The sequence below is a fragment of the Camellia sinensis genome, chromosome 14 (assembly GCF_055761805.1).
Source record: "Camellia sinensis isolate YWXY chromosome 14, ASM5576180v1, whole genome shotgun sequence".
In the NCBI taxonomy this organism is placed as follows: domain Eukaryota; kingdom Viridiplantae; phylum Streptophyta; class Magnoliopsida; order Ericales; family Theaceae; genus Camellia; species Camellia sinensis.
Window position 1 is genome coordinate 134,967,941 of NC_138974.1, and position 14,119 is coordinate 134,982,059.

The 14,119-nt window shown below is 37.9% G+C and overlaps 1 long non-coding RNA gene across 3 annotated transcripts; it reads right to left on the reverse strand.

The window, feature by feature from the left end:
- Positions 1-5,354: 5,354 nt before the first annotated feature.
- LOC114262780 (uncharacterized) lies at positions 5,355-13,793 on the reverse strand. Of its 3 annotated transcripts, none has more exons than XR_014350131.1 (10): positions 13,385-13,789; positions 13,222-13,296; positions 11,343-11,869; positions 11,167-11,244; positions 10,453-10,536; positions 10,168-10,350; positions 9,897-9,993; positions 8,876-9,012; positions 7,870-7,916; positions 5,355-5,626 (listed from the first exon to the last, which is right to left on the reverse strand). It is a non-coding gene; the product is annotated as an uncharacterized LOC114262780 (long non-coding RNA). The 3 variants fall into 3 exon arrangements; XR_014350132.1 differs by lacking the exons at positions 7,870-7,916; positions 8,876-9,012 and adding exons at positions 10,663-10,780; positions 10,932-10,949; XR_014350130.1 differs by lacking the exons at positions 7,870-7,916; positions 8,876-9,012 and having other exon boundaries at positions 13,385-13,793.
- Positions 13,794-14,119: the final 326 nt, after the last annotated feature.

Here is a 14,119-nt window from a genome sequence, read left to right on the forward strand (position 1 = left end):
CTTTAATCAGTTCTAGCCATCTCTGCTGTCTCATGTTCAGTTTTTTCTATGTGAAGAAGTATTTCAGACTCTTGTGATCTGTATACACCTCACATGTCGCCCCATACAGGTAGTGACGCCAGATTTTCAATGCAAATACCACTGCGGCAAGTTCCAAGTCATGGGTTGGGTAATTCTTTTCGTGCGGTCTCAGTTGTCGGGAAGCATAAGCAATAACTCTCTCATTCTGCATTAAAACACATCCCAAACCCTTATAAGAAGCATCACTAAAAACAGTAAAACCATCAGTACCTGAAGGTAGGGTAAGAATCGGTGTAGTTACAAGTCGAGTTTTCAACTCTTGGAATGCTGATTCCCTTTGGTCAGTCCAGTCAAATGATATCCCCTTCTGAGTTAACTGAGTCAACGGTAAGGCAATTTTGGAGAAATCTTTGACAAATCTTCTGTAATATCCGACCAAACCCAAAAAGCTTTGGACTTCTGTCACATTTGTTGGTCTAGGCCAATTTACTACAGCTTCAATTTTTTGCGGATCAACAGAAATTCCACCTTTGCTAACAACATGCCCCAAAAACATAACATGATCAAGCCAAAATTCGCATTTAGACAGTTTAGCATAAAGTTTCTGTTCTCTTAGGGTCTGTAGGGTAAGTCACAGATGATGTTCATGTTCTTCTATACTTTTGGAATAAATCAGTATGTCATCAATGAATACAACAATAAAGTTATCAAGGTATGGTTTAAAGATTCTGTTCATGAGGTCCATAAATGCAGCAGGTGCATTGGTAACTCCGAAAGGCATAACTAAGAATTCGTAATGTCCATACCTCGTTCGAAAAGTAGTTTTTTCAATGTCTTCTAGTTTAATTTTCAACTAATGGTATCCTGATCTGAGGTCGATCTTAGAGAACACTTGACCACCCTGTAACTGATCAAATAAGTCATCAATATGTGGCAATGGGTATTTATTTTTCACAGTTACTTTGTTCAGTTCACGGTAGTCAATACACAGTCTCAGTGAGCCGTCTTTCTTTTTCACAAACAAGACAAGTGCGCCCCATGGTGAAGTACTAGGCCTGATGAACTTTTTGTCTAACAGTTCTTGCAGTTGCACTTTCAATTCTTTCAGTTCAGTTAAAGCCATTCGGTAAGGAGCTTTAGATACTGGCTGTGTTCCCAAAATCACATCAACGGTAAATTCAATCTCCCTGTCAATCAAATCCCCTGGCAGATTATCTGGAAAAATATTTGGGAATTCTCTGACTATAGGAATACTGTTCACGCTAGCATTATCATCAGTAGATACAGTCAATACAGAACACAGATATCCTTTACACCCGTTTCTAATCAATTTAACAACTTTCACAGATGAAATCAAATACGGAGGAGGTACTACTCCAACCTCATTAAACACAAATTCGGGTAAACCAAGTGGACGAAAAACTACTTGTTTCATTACACAATCTATAGTAGCATGATATTTCGTTAACCAGTCCATTCCCAATATTACATCAAAATGATCAATGTTCAGTGGCAGCAAGTCAATAAACAAATGTGCATCTCCAACAATAATTTCACAAGCAGGGTATATATATGCACAAGTCATGAATCCCCCAACGGGTGATGATACAGCTAACAGATAATTCATGGGTTCTAATGGTTTATTCAGTTTTCGTGAAAAAGCATGCGACACATATGAATGCGTAGACCCCGAATCAATCAGTACATAAGTATTTTGAGTACAAATCGAGAGAATACCTAACACAACGGTCTCGGTATTCTGCACATCTCCCGGTACTAGGGTGAACACTCGGCCCTACCTCATGGGCTCTTTCCCGGTAGCTTTGGGGTTCGGTTTTGGTGCAACAGTTGATGCTGCCATGCTTGGTGCAGCTTTACTAGTGGCTTGTGGAGCAGAGGGGCAGTCTTTAACCATGTGGCCCACCTTGCCAAACCTGTAACAGGCTCCAGATATTTTGTAACAGACCCCTTTGAGCTTCCTGCCACACTCAGAACAGGGTGGTATGAAACCACTCCCTTGGCTGGGGCTAGTTGTTGACCCCGTATTCTATTTCTTGTTCAATGGGTTATGCTTGCCTTTCTTGAATTTAAAACCCTGCCTTTTACCACGCCATTCAGACGCTGGTATTTCAGTTTTCAGTGCCTCGATGTTCGATTCAACCATCAAAGCTCGGTCAAGAACATTTACATAATTCGGTAGCTTCAAAACATTAATTTTGTCCAGTATTGCAACATTAAAGCCACCTTCAAACTTTCTGGCCTTCTTATAATCAGTGTCCACCATGTGTAGTGCATAACGTACAAGTTCAGTAAATTTTGTCTCATATTCAGCAACGGGCATTGTGCCCTGTCTCAGCTGTTCAAATTCAGTTACCTTTCCGTCCCTAACACACTGAGGGAAATACTTTTCGAAGAAGGCTCCTTTGAATTGAGCCCAAGTCATAACAGTGTTGTCACCACGGATAAGCATCCACCACCTTCTAACCTCTTCTTGTAAGGTGAAGGTAGCTAACAGTACTTTATGTGCTTCAGAGCACGGAAACACCTCAAATAACTTTTCAGTCTCAAGAACCCATGCTTCAGCTTTTAACGGTTCAAGGCCTCCCTGAAAGGACGGCGGTTTCATTTTACTGAACTTTTGGGTGAGAACAATTATGTCCCCATCATTAACATCCACATTCTATTCCGGCTGTACCGGAGGAGGAGGTGGGGGCTGTTGATTCTGTTGTTGATCTAGTATAGCGATCCCGGGTTTACCCTTGTTGTACAGTGATCCGGACATGTGTCCGTGGATGTTGGTAGTTGTTTATTATCTAGTTTGCATCCTCTTTACTTTGTTTATTGAGTTATAGGATGTGTTGGGCAGGTTTGTTTCAGGTTGGTTGTGTTTGGGAGCCTAGTGTTGCTGCCCAGATTTTTTGGACCTTCGCTCGAGCGAGGAGTTTTTGGCTCGAGCGAGAGTTGAGTTTATGTCTGGTGGGTCGAGCCAGAGTGGCTTCGCTCGAGCGAGCGATGGCGTCTGGTTCTGGACCTGAGAGTTGTGTTTCTTGGCTCGAGCGAGCTTTTCTTGGCTCGAGCGGTCTGGTTTGTTCTTCGCTCGAGCGAGAGGTCTGTCGCTCGAGCGTGCTTCTGGTTGCAGACCTGAGGGTTTGAGTGTTTGGCTCGAGCGAGCATTCCTTAGCTCGAGCGCACTTCTGAGTTTTTGGCTCGAGCGAGAGTTCCTTGGCTCGACCGAGAGTTTCTGTGTCTGGTCGCTCGAGCGACAAAGGCTTCGCTCGAGCGAGCGTGTTTTATATCAGCGGACAGTAGCGATTTTGAACTTCACTTTTTCACTTTCTTTTTGATCCAAACCCTAGATCCGAGACCCTCTCTCTCTAAACTTACACTCTCTCTAAGAATTGATCTCCCTAGAGTGTGAATCTAGCCTAGGGCCTTTGTTAAAAAAATAGAGGGCGTTGAGAGCTTTGATTTCATCTGAAAAGGTTTGGATTTGGAGCACGTTGATCTTCGAGTCTTCATCTCCTTTTGGCTCAAACTTCGAGGTAGGGATATCCTACTCCTCTCTATGGATTTTGTCTTTAAATTTTGGTATTTTGAGATGTTAGGGTTGGTTTGGTAATTTGGTAAAAGTTTGGGGCTTTTGTGCAATTTTACAAAAGTTGGGGTTTTATTCATAATAAACCTAGATGCATGATTGGAGTAGAGAAATGGAATAAATGTTGAATCATTGATGAAAATGGGACCTAAGGGTTGAAACGGTAATTATGGATAACAACCTAATTACATTGTTTAATTAATTGGGATAATTAATTGTGAGAAATGAGGAAATGAAATGTTGATTGAATATCCATTGTGCATTTATTTTCTGTTTAGAAATAACTGCTTTGGGCTATCGGTGGAGGATAGTCGTGATTGTTGTAGACAATGCATGATGATTAGGCAAACGGAAACTAATCCATGGAATGTGTCATGATATTTGACGGTTGATAGAATACATTAACTGTATGTATTGAGTGATTGTATATAGAACCAATGTGTTTGTATACGTTATGTGTAGAGGAGGAGATGGGGGATGTACTCCGCGGTTTAGGGGAAGATAGGGGATGTACCTCTAAACCGGATAGTGTTGGGAGAAGATAGGGGATGAACTCCGTAGATACAGCTCATATGCTTGTCTAGAGAAGTGAAGATAGAGCTTATATGCTTATCTTTGTGAAGTGTGGATATAGCTCATACGCTTATCTGTGAATGTGGATATTGTTGTTATACATATCTGTTGAGAATGTGGATATAGCTCATATGCTTATCTGTGAATGTGGATATTGTTATTATACATATCTGTTGAGAATGTGGATATAGCTTATATGCTTATCTGTTGAAAAAAGGAAAATGAAAAGTAACTTGGACTCATAAGTCGTATGACATAAATATGTGATTTATGTGAATGTATCAGTGTTGGCCATCTATCAAATGCTAATATTTTAGTCATTGTTCATGGTTGGTTTAGTGTATTTCTACTGGACTGTGGCTCACCCTATATGGGAATATCATTTTCAGGTACAGGTAGCATGCCACCTCCAAGGACATACCTTGGGAGGCTAGAGGCGGGCACACTTTTGTTGATTTACTTTTGATGTATTACATGTAAATTCAGGCCAAGGGCTTAATGTGTAAGAGTTAGTACTCTTTTGTTGTAACCAAGTGTTAACTTGGAAAGCTGTAAGCCCATAGGGTATTTGCTTTTGCTGTTAACATGTAATACTTTTGTAATGAAACTCTGTTGTAATAAAGATTGTGGTTATCTCATATGTCAATGAATGTCTTATTTGATGGGTTTAATGTTACTATTTTGAGGGCGTTACATCTAGTCTTTTAGTTATTAGTTCCATTATTCTTTCTAGTCTTGTCATTCTTGCCTCAGAAGATGAGGATTCAGATTCATTTACAGTTCTAGCATTATCCATTTCACTATAGGCAGCTATAACAGTTATCAACATAGGCAGTCATTTGTTTAAACAGATTAACACATTAGCATATATTCAGTCATGTCATAGCCACACACTTATCATGCTCATGTAATGCCCTAATCACTTTTCTAGAACATCCTATAGCTCGTTTGGACACGTGTGTGCGGTATAACTCGTGGTAAGTATCGCTCTGATACCACTCTGTCACAGCCCAAACCCGCCCATGTGGGTCTAGCACCGTAACCGACCAGTAATCCGAGATTACTGAAGGCCTGCTTAACAGTAATACAGTAAAACAGAGTACAGGGGCATGACGGAAGCCAAAACAGTAAATAAACAATGTCCAATGAGCCGTGACAGTCTGTATGCTAAAAAGACTTTTCATATATATATATACACAGTGCAGAATAGTATGTACAACATTTATAATCATCCAGATCAGGGACCTAATCCCTATTAAACAGTACAGTAACAGTCTATATAGTCTACAAAACAGTTACAGAGACAGATGGGGGAAAATTAAAACACCCCTAAGCCACAGCTTGATAGGCTCGGAACCTCGCAGTGAGGCACGATGGTTGGCTTGACAAAACTGGAGTTACCCCGACACTTCTAACCACGGTCTGGTGCCTGTACACCTACATATATATATGAGCAGTGAGTTAAAGCCCAGTGAATAACACAATGCGTAAAGAGATTAAGAATGAATGTCCTTACAGTAATGAAAACAGTTCATTGATTCAGTATATCAGTCATTCAGTCATATGTGGTACATCCATTAGCATAACAGTACAGTAAACGGTAGGTCTTAAAAGACCAAACAGTAAATGATGGCCATCAATCAGTAAACAGTAGTGGTTCCAACAAGGGAATCGACAGAGATCTCTGTAACAGTAACAGTCAGTAACAGTAGTTGCTAAGGATGCCACAATACAGTTCAGAATAGAGGACATACATTCATTCTATTAACAGTATCGATTCAGAAACAGTACAGTTCAATTGTTCAGAAGGTAATCATTTTTGAACATATCTTTGCACAGTTGTTACTCACAGAGTTCTGGGCTACAGTTAGGCTAGAGCGCATCCCCAATCGCCAACCCTACACAGTTTACAGATAGAACACACACTAAGGTACACAGTTGGGAAGGATAATAACTTAATCCCTAATTTGCCTCGGCGTGGTTCTACATCTACATCCTCATTAAGATGCCTTAAACTAGGCCTAAAAATGCCTAGGATGAAATGAGGATGCAAAGATGCACTTTAAAAGCATTTTCAAAAAACAGGGGTCCCGCTCGAGCGTAGGTTAATCCGCTCGAGCGGACATGTAGACAAAGGTTTCCGCTCGTGTGCAGACTCAACCGCTCGAGCGTACTTCAAAATAGTCAAAAGTACTGGATAGGTGAAATTCACGCTCGATTGGACGCTCGACACCCGTTCGAGCGTAAAACACAAGGTCCCGCTCGAGCGTAAATTACCCCGCTCAAGCTGACCTAAAAACAGAACAAAATGCTGGGAGCACGATTTCCACGCTCGAGCGCCAGTCACCCCGCTCGAGCGTGAGTTCAAAATTTGGAATTCCCAGATTTGAACCTTAAGCTCAAATTCAACTACAAATGTATCAAATTCGATTCCTTTGGGCCCATTCCCTGGAAAACACTTCAAAACTCAAAGTTTAACATGATTCAAAGCTCAATTGTAAACATCAAAGCCCAAAGGTAGTTCAAATAAATCCAATTTCAAACCAATTTTCATGAACAAGATAAACATGCAACATGCATGAAGTTAAACAGCTTACAAGCCTCAAATACATGCTCTATTGAGCTAATATCTTCAAAGACAATATGAATTCATGGACTTAACATAAATATGAGCATGCATGTGACAATTTTCCATGGAATCAACTCAAAATTCAATAATATAGGCATGCATGCATGAATTCAGCTATAATTCGACATGCTAGAACTAAATCATGACTTGGCTCCTCAATTAGACATGAACCATGCAAGAATCAACTTAAAGACACAATTAAGAGGTTGAATTCCTTACCTAGGTCTTCAATTACAAGTGTAGAAGTTCAATTAGGCAAATCTCCTATAATCTCTAGTCTAACAAGCCAATTCTCTAGAACAATTCAATTCTCTTCCCCACTCTCTCTTGGTCAGCTAGAACTCTCAAAATGGCTGAAGAAAAAGTTTGTCTAAGTGTGTACAAGGCTTAATATGTTGAGGTAGTGGGCCACCAAAGATAGCAAGTTGGTAAATACATGTACTTAGTAATACAATGTTATTTAATCTAATTTAACCATACCAAATTGAATTTCAGATAAATACACCATAAAATCATATAAATCCCAATTAGCGTAAAACACTAATCGATTTTCGGTTCGGCCGCTGATAAGGCCTTCAATTTGCAGTTTAAACATAAAAACATGAACAGATAATCAAACAGGCAACAGATAGAAATGCAATATGACAGGTATACTTAATCAATTCAGTTTCAGATTCCAGTCAGTCAGTCCAGTATTTCAATCAGCTCAATTACCAATCATAATCAGTCTCAGTTTAGCAGTAATCAATAGTTTATCGATAAACAGTGGTGAGGGTTGTTACAAAAATAGTATAGTAGGTCTTATAGACCGAACAGTCGGTTGATGGCCATCATATCAATAAATAGTAGTGGTTCCAACATGGGAACCGACAGAGATCTCTGTGACAGTAGCAGTACAGTACAGTAACAGTAGGTTGCTATGGATGCCACGAATACAGTTCACAAATAAGACATCATTCATTTAGTAACAGTATCATTTCAGAAAACAGTACAGTTCAGTTGTTCAGAAGATAATCATTATTGAATATATCTTTACAACATTGTTACTCACAGAGTTCTGGGTTACAGATAAGCTAGAGCGTCTTCGGAATGCCAACCCTACACAGTTACAGATTGAACACACACTAAGCTACGCAGTTGGGAAAAATAATAACTTAATCCCTAATTTGCCTCGGTGTGGTTCTATATCAATATCCTCATTAAGATGCCTTAAGCTAGGCCTAGGAATGCCTAGAATGAAATGAGGATGCAAAGATGTGTTTTAAAAATATTTTCAGAATTTTCAGAAAACAGAGGTCCCGCTCGAGCGTAACTATCTCCGCTCGAGCGGACCTGCAACAAAAGGGTTCTGCTCGAGCGTATACTTCACCGCTCGAGCGAACTGTAAAACAGTCAAAAGTGCTGGATGTGTGAAAATCACGCTCGATAGGCGCTCTACACCCGCTCGAGCGTGAGACACAAGATCCCGCTCGAGCGTCCAATACCCCACTCGAGCGAACTGCAAACACAACTAAAGTGCTGGATGCATGAATTTCACGCTCGAGCGCCAGTCACCCCGCTCGAGCGTGAGTCCAAAATCTGGAATTCCCAGATTTGAACCTCAAGCTCAAAATGAATTTTAAATGTATCAAATTCGATCCTTTCGGGCTAATTTTCTGGAAAAACACTTCAAAACTCATAGTATTACATGTTTCAAAGATCCATTTGAGAAATCGAAGCCCAAAGGTAGTTCAATTAAACCCAATTTCAAATCAAATTTCATGGACATGACCTCAATGCAACATGCATGAGTTAAATCAACTTTAAAACTTCAAATACATGCTCAAGTGAGTCAATTTCTCCAAAGACAAGATGAATTCATAGATTTTAACACAAACATGAACATGCATGCAAGATTCTCATGAAATCCAACCTCCAAACTCAACAATGTAAACATGCATGCATGATTTGAGCTACAATACAACATACTAGAGCCAATTCTACACTTAGCTCTCAAAACTACCATGATCCATGCTAGATACAACTTAGATACACAATTAAGAGAGTGATTTCTCTACCTTATGTCTTCAATTCTAGGTGTAGGAGTCCAAACATGCAATCAACCTTCAATTTTCTCAAATCACCAAGCTAAAATTGTTGAACTCAAGTTTCCTCACTCTCTTTATCTCTAGTCGGCTAAGGACTCAAGGAATGGCTGAGGAAATGATGCTAAACAATGTATAATTCAAGTCTCAACATATGGTATGAAGTGGGCCACTAAGTGGCAAAGTTGTAAATAATGCAACTTGTGTAATTTAACTTATTTTAATCTAATTTAATCATACTAAATCACATTTTAAATAAATATACCATTAAATCACATAATTTCTAATGATCATAAAAACATTAATCAATTTCTAATTCGGCCACCGATAAGGCCTTCTATTCGCAGTTTAAACACAGAACATGAACAGATAATTTACCAGTCAAACAGAGAGAAATGCAATTAAACTCATATACTCAATCAATCAGTTCAGACTTTTAGTCAATCAGTCAATTAACATGTTTAGTCTCAGTTTAGCGGTAAATAGTGGTGCGGGTTGTCACAGAAATTTCAAAAAAATCTGGCTCACAAGTCACAACAATGCAAATTACTAAATAATAAAGTGACCTAAACTCATATATTTGTGATGAAGAAGATTAAAATTTCTCAACCTTACCTGGAAATTAATTTGTTCAATGAAGCAAAATTTAAAAATACTCTCATCCTAGCTAGCTAGAACCACAACAAAATAGTTATACTAAGAAGCCTCATAATAATCACTTTTCACATACCAATTTGAGACTGCACTGAACTTCCTCAGGAGCCTCGAAAAAGGTTTCTACTTTCAAACCCTCTTGAAATTAAGGCAGTTAAGCTTCGGAGTTACAAAATCGGAAGTTGGTCCGATTCAATTCAAAATAAAAGAAGAGAAAAGGCCACGAACAAAGTTCAATGAAAGACAATACAGGAATTTAGTGAACCTTCTCATTTCCAAGAAAAGAAAATAAAAAATCAAATCATCATATACCCAATTCTCAGGACAGTCATCGGCTTACCTGATGGAAATGGCTTTCTTCGTGTTAACGAGTTCCATATCACATGATGTTTGACATTTCTGCTTCTTATTGGAGTTGATTTTGATTCCATAAAAAACTATTTGAGCACAAATGATCAGTTTCATTGTGGGCTATATATCAATATGACAATAAGATATGAAACTTTGCACAACAAACTATACGAAGCTTTATGAGTTCCAAGAATAGAAGAGATGTTCGGTGAAGACAGACCTAGATGGCAATGAAAAAGGTTTTTAGGTTTTGCTCTAACTTGTACGGCGAACTTCACCACCTTGTCTTGTGTTTATCATACTAATGCTTAAAGGGGCAGTACTCTGACTTGACAGCTGGACATCAGAAAGTGATGCAGAACCAGTTTGTGAAAAGATCAAACCAACTGAACTACTTGAAGTGTTTCCAGAAGAAGGCATTCTACTTGAATGGGGGTTAGACCCTGAAATAAAAACGATGGAGCCATAGTAGCAAGAGAAGGCCCAACCATGTAGGGAGTAACCGATATGTCTGTAAGAGATGAAGCTGATGGACTATATCTTACTGTTCCCATTGGATGATCAAATTTGCAAGTGCGCCCAAACTTGCAGTATCCATTTTGTAGATAGAAAGCACAAGGTTGCACCCCCTATTCATTGATGAAAAAATTAGATGGAACAATTTAAAAAAAAATACATTAGTTGACAAAAGAGAGAGAAAAAGAAATATAAAAAAGAATGAATACATAATGAAATGAAATACAATCACAACATGCCTTTTTCATTTAAAAGCAAATCCACCACTAGCACCAAGATGTCAAGAATTGAAGATATTAAATAGAATAACCCTTTTTAACCTAGGTACTAGAAGTCCATGAATCTAATCAGAGACCACTGCAAAATATGCAAGCAATCAAATTTCTGCATAGAACCCAAAAATAGCTCAACAGCTCATGGAATGGTTGTAAACATCTATGAACCAAAAACTAAAGTTAATGAATAAGAACAAGTGCAAACCATTTAATAATCATTTGTTAATACATACCGCATAAAGGCAGATCGTCTGAACAATATTCAGCATGTCGGAAACCAAGAAGAAGAAGATCAGAATAGGGCAACATAAGTGAAGAATAGAGCTCCAACAAATATATAAGATATTATTGATAGTCATCTCAATACAATTGCATATTGATAGTATTACACCAAAAGCACAAATTGTATATAAAATAGCCCACATATGTATATATATATATAGAGAGAGAGAGAGAGAGAGAGCAAACCATTTGGGATTGAGGAACAAATGAGAACATTTACATCGATCTCAGCAACAATGCTAGCATCTTCGTGTCCAAATGAATCTGCAAAACCCAGAAGAAAAAAACATGAGGAGACAGAAATAGGATGAGAAATCAAGGGGGAAAAAGAAGGAAATGCATGGAAGAGGGGAAGAGCTTACATAATAGAGACAAGTCTGAACGAGCAAAAATCAAGCAGCAGGAGAGGAGAGAGAAGTTTGGGACTGGTTCTCTTGTTAGTAGCAGAGTTTCCACAGACTAAAGCAAGGGTAGTCTGTGATTCATCCTTATTTTCATCAACAACATCTATTCCCTAGATACAGGGATGATGATATCTCTGATAGTGCACCATCTTCTTCTACAACAGTGCAGAAACAGAGAGAGAGAAAGAGAATAGAACAAATGGGGTTTTGGTTCTTTGATAGAAGGGTTTCTGGTGTTGCTCTGGTTATTGGAATGGTCGTATATATATCTTGAGCTGAGATTTTGTACAAATGGGTCAGCCCGACCTGATCCGATCCACCCACATTACAATATCCTCCAGATGAAATTATGGAATATTGCAGAGACTATGGAAGCAAAATTAAGGTGGTTTGGCCTAATAGTAACAATTTGCCGAAGGTAGGAAAACAACCTGCAGATTGCTGCTGCCGGGTTGAAGTATCAGCTGAAGTACTCTGCAAAATGACTAAAAGAGAAGTCCAACATAAATTTGCTTAATTACATATAGCTAAGAGGAGGCTGAACTTCAAAACCAAAACCACATTCTCTTAGGATTATATGAATAAGTAACAACAAATGGTGTACTGAGTCACCACAATTAACAAGAAATAAACTAATCTTCCAAGATAATAGACAATTCTTGTGAAAGAGACTAGATCGTGTGGTAATTTACCAATAATTTTGCATCTCAACTCAATTCAAAAAATCCAAGATAAAATTGATTTCTTCTTTAATTTAATATACAAAAGGAATAACACTGTTTTGTATACCAAAGAGTTTGATGTAGTCGAATAATGGTTCAAACAAATACAATAGGAGCTGGACCCAAACACCAAGATCAAAGCTGAAATTATGCAAAATTAAATGTCTAAACAAAATAAATAACTACTGATCACTCAATAGATTGACAAATATATACTACCACTGTCCCATTTTTTCAAATCAAGTGCAAGAGATTAATGCATAAAATACTTGAAATTATTTATCAAAGTTTTCTTGTAGTGACAGTGGAGTTAGACATGAATTCAAAGTTTGATTATACCCACTTACATATAGTTTATTTATCAATCATAACAATAAGATTAAATACAACATCTCATATTTAACAAACTCAAGAAGCAAAAATGAAGGGAAAAAAATGAGATAACATGTAACCTCGAACACCAAACTTAGAGAGAGTTTACCCTTTAATTGTAGTATGAGTCTTGTTTCTAAATAGGACTTATCAATTAAACTAAAAATTAATACAATTTTAAGAAAAATCAAAGGGAAAATTGATGTATTAGAACATAGGAGATTAAATTGACACAGAGAAACAAATTACAAGAACTAGAATATATATCAAACTTGTGTTTTATCTATCTATTAATTTAATTTTCTTACCCAAATACAATATCTACAGGAATCACATGCATGATACATGGCAGTGTTGTGAAAAATCACATTAGAATTTTTTCAAATGAACAAGTAATAGAACCCTCAAATCAGTCTTAGCACAACCACTAAGCATGGTTGGACTCACTCAGGTTTTTCAATATCAGAGAAGGACAGCAACAGGGAACAGAATACTGAAACAGAGAAGCCTTGCAATATAAACTTAGAGATGATAAGTACACAATAATTCAAGTAAATTCATGAGGAAGCAATCACTCAAGTTCAACATCATAGCATCACAGATTGAATTTCAATATTTGACAATTATAAATTCAAATTCATATTCAAATTCAAATCAAATGAACACATGGATTCAAATTGAAATCTCTCACAACAAATTTATAATTAAATATGAACTTCAAGATCAGAGAGCGAATTTACCACCTGAAAACGCATGGGGCAAGTCAAGCAAGAGGAGAGTTGATCCAAACCCTAAGAGGAGGTTCAAGATTGTAAACCCTAGGAAAAGAATCAACGTAATGAAGATCTTGAGAGAAAGAGAGAGAACTTCGACACCGAAATCGAGATTGTAGACAGTAGTGCTCACCTTAGTAGATGATGCAGATGGTGATGGTGGTAGTGGTGGTGGTGGTGGAGCTTCGAAATAGAGAGAGAGAGAGAGAGAGCTTTGAAATTGAAATTACCTAGCTAAAGAAGGTTGAATTGAATCTTCCAAATCGAAATTGAAATCGACTCAGCTCTACGAAATCGATTTTGCTCTACGAAATCGAAATCAGTCTGAGATTGGATCACCGAACTTCGAAATCAAAATCACTTTAAGGGTTTAGAGAGAGCGAGCGAGCGAGATTCACTTTAAGGTTGAATCGTAATCTCTGAAGGGTTTAGAGAGAGCGAGCAAGATTCATACATTTGTGTTTCTCAGATTTGAAAGAGTGAGAGTGAGAAGAAGGGTTTCTCAGATTTAGAATGAGGGCTTGAAGAGGGAGAGAGCGCGTGAGAGGGGGATAACATTTGAAGGCACTTTTAAACGTCTTCTATCAGTTAAACGGTACCGTTTTATTTAAACCAAAATGCGACGTTTATAAAATGTCGTTAAATATTAAAAAACGTGACGTTTAACAAAACGCCGTTAAAAAAACGCCGTTAAATCACACATTTCCTGTAGTGTCAATCTAATTTTTTTATCACACTGCCAATAAAAGTGAGATATTTTTTTTGTCAAAGTGTGATCTTTAACTATTTTTGAATTAGTGATCAAACTAATTGAGTGTGATGATTTCTATTATTCTTTCCAGTTTTACTTCATTGGTATGAGAGAGAG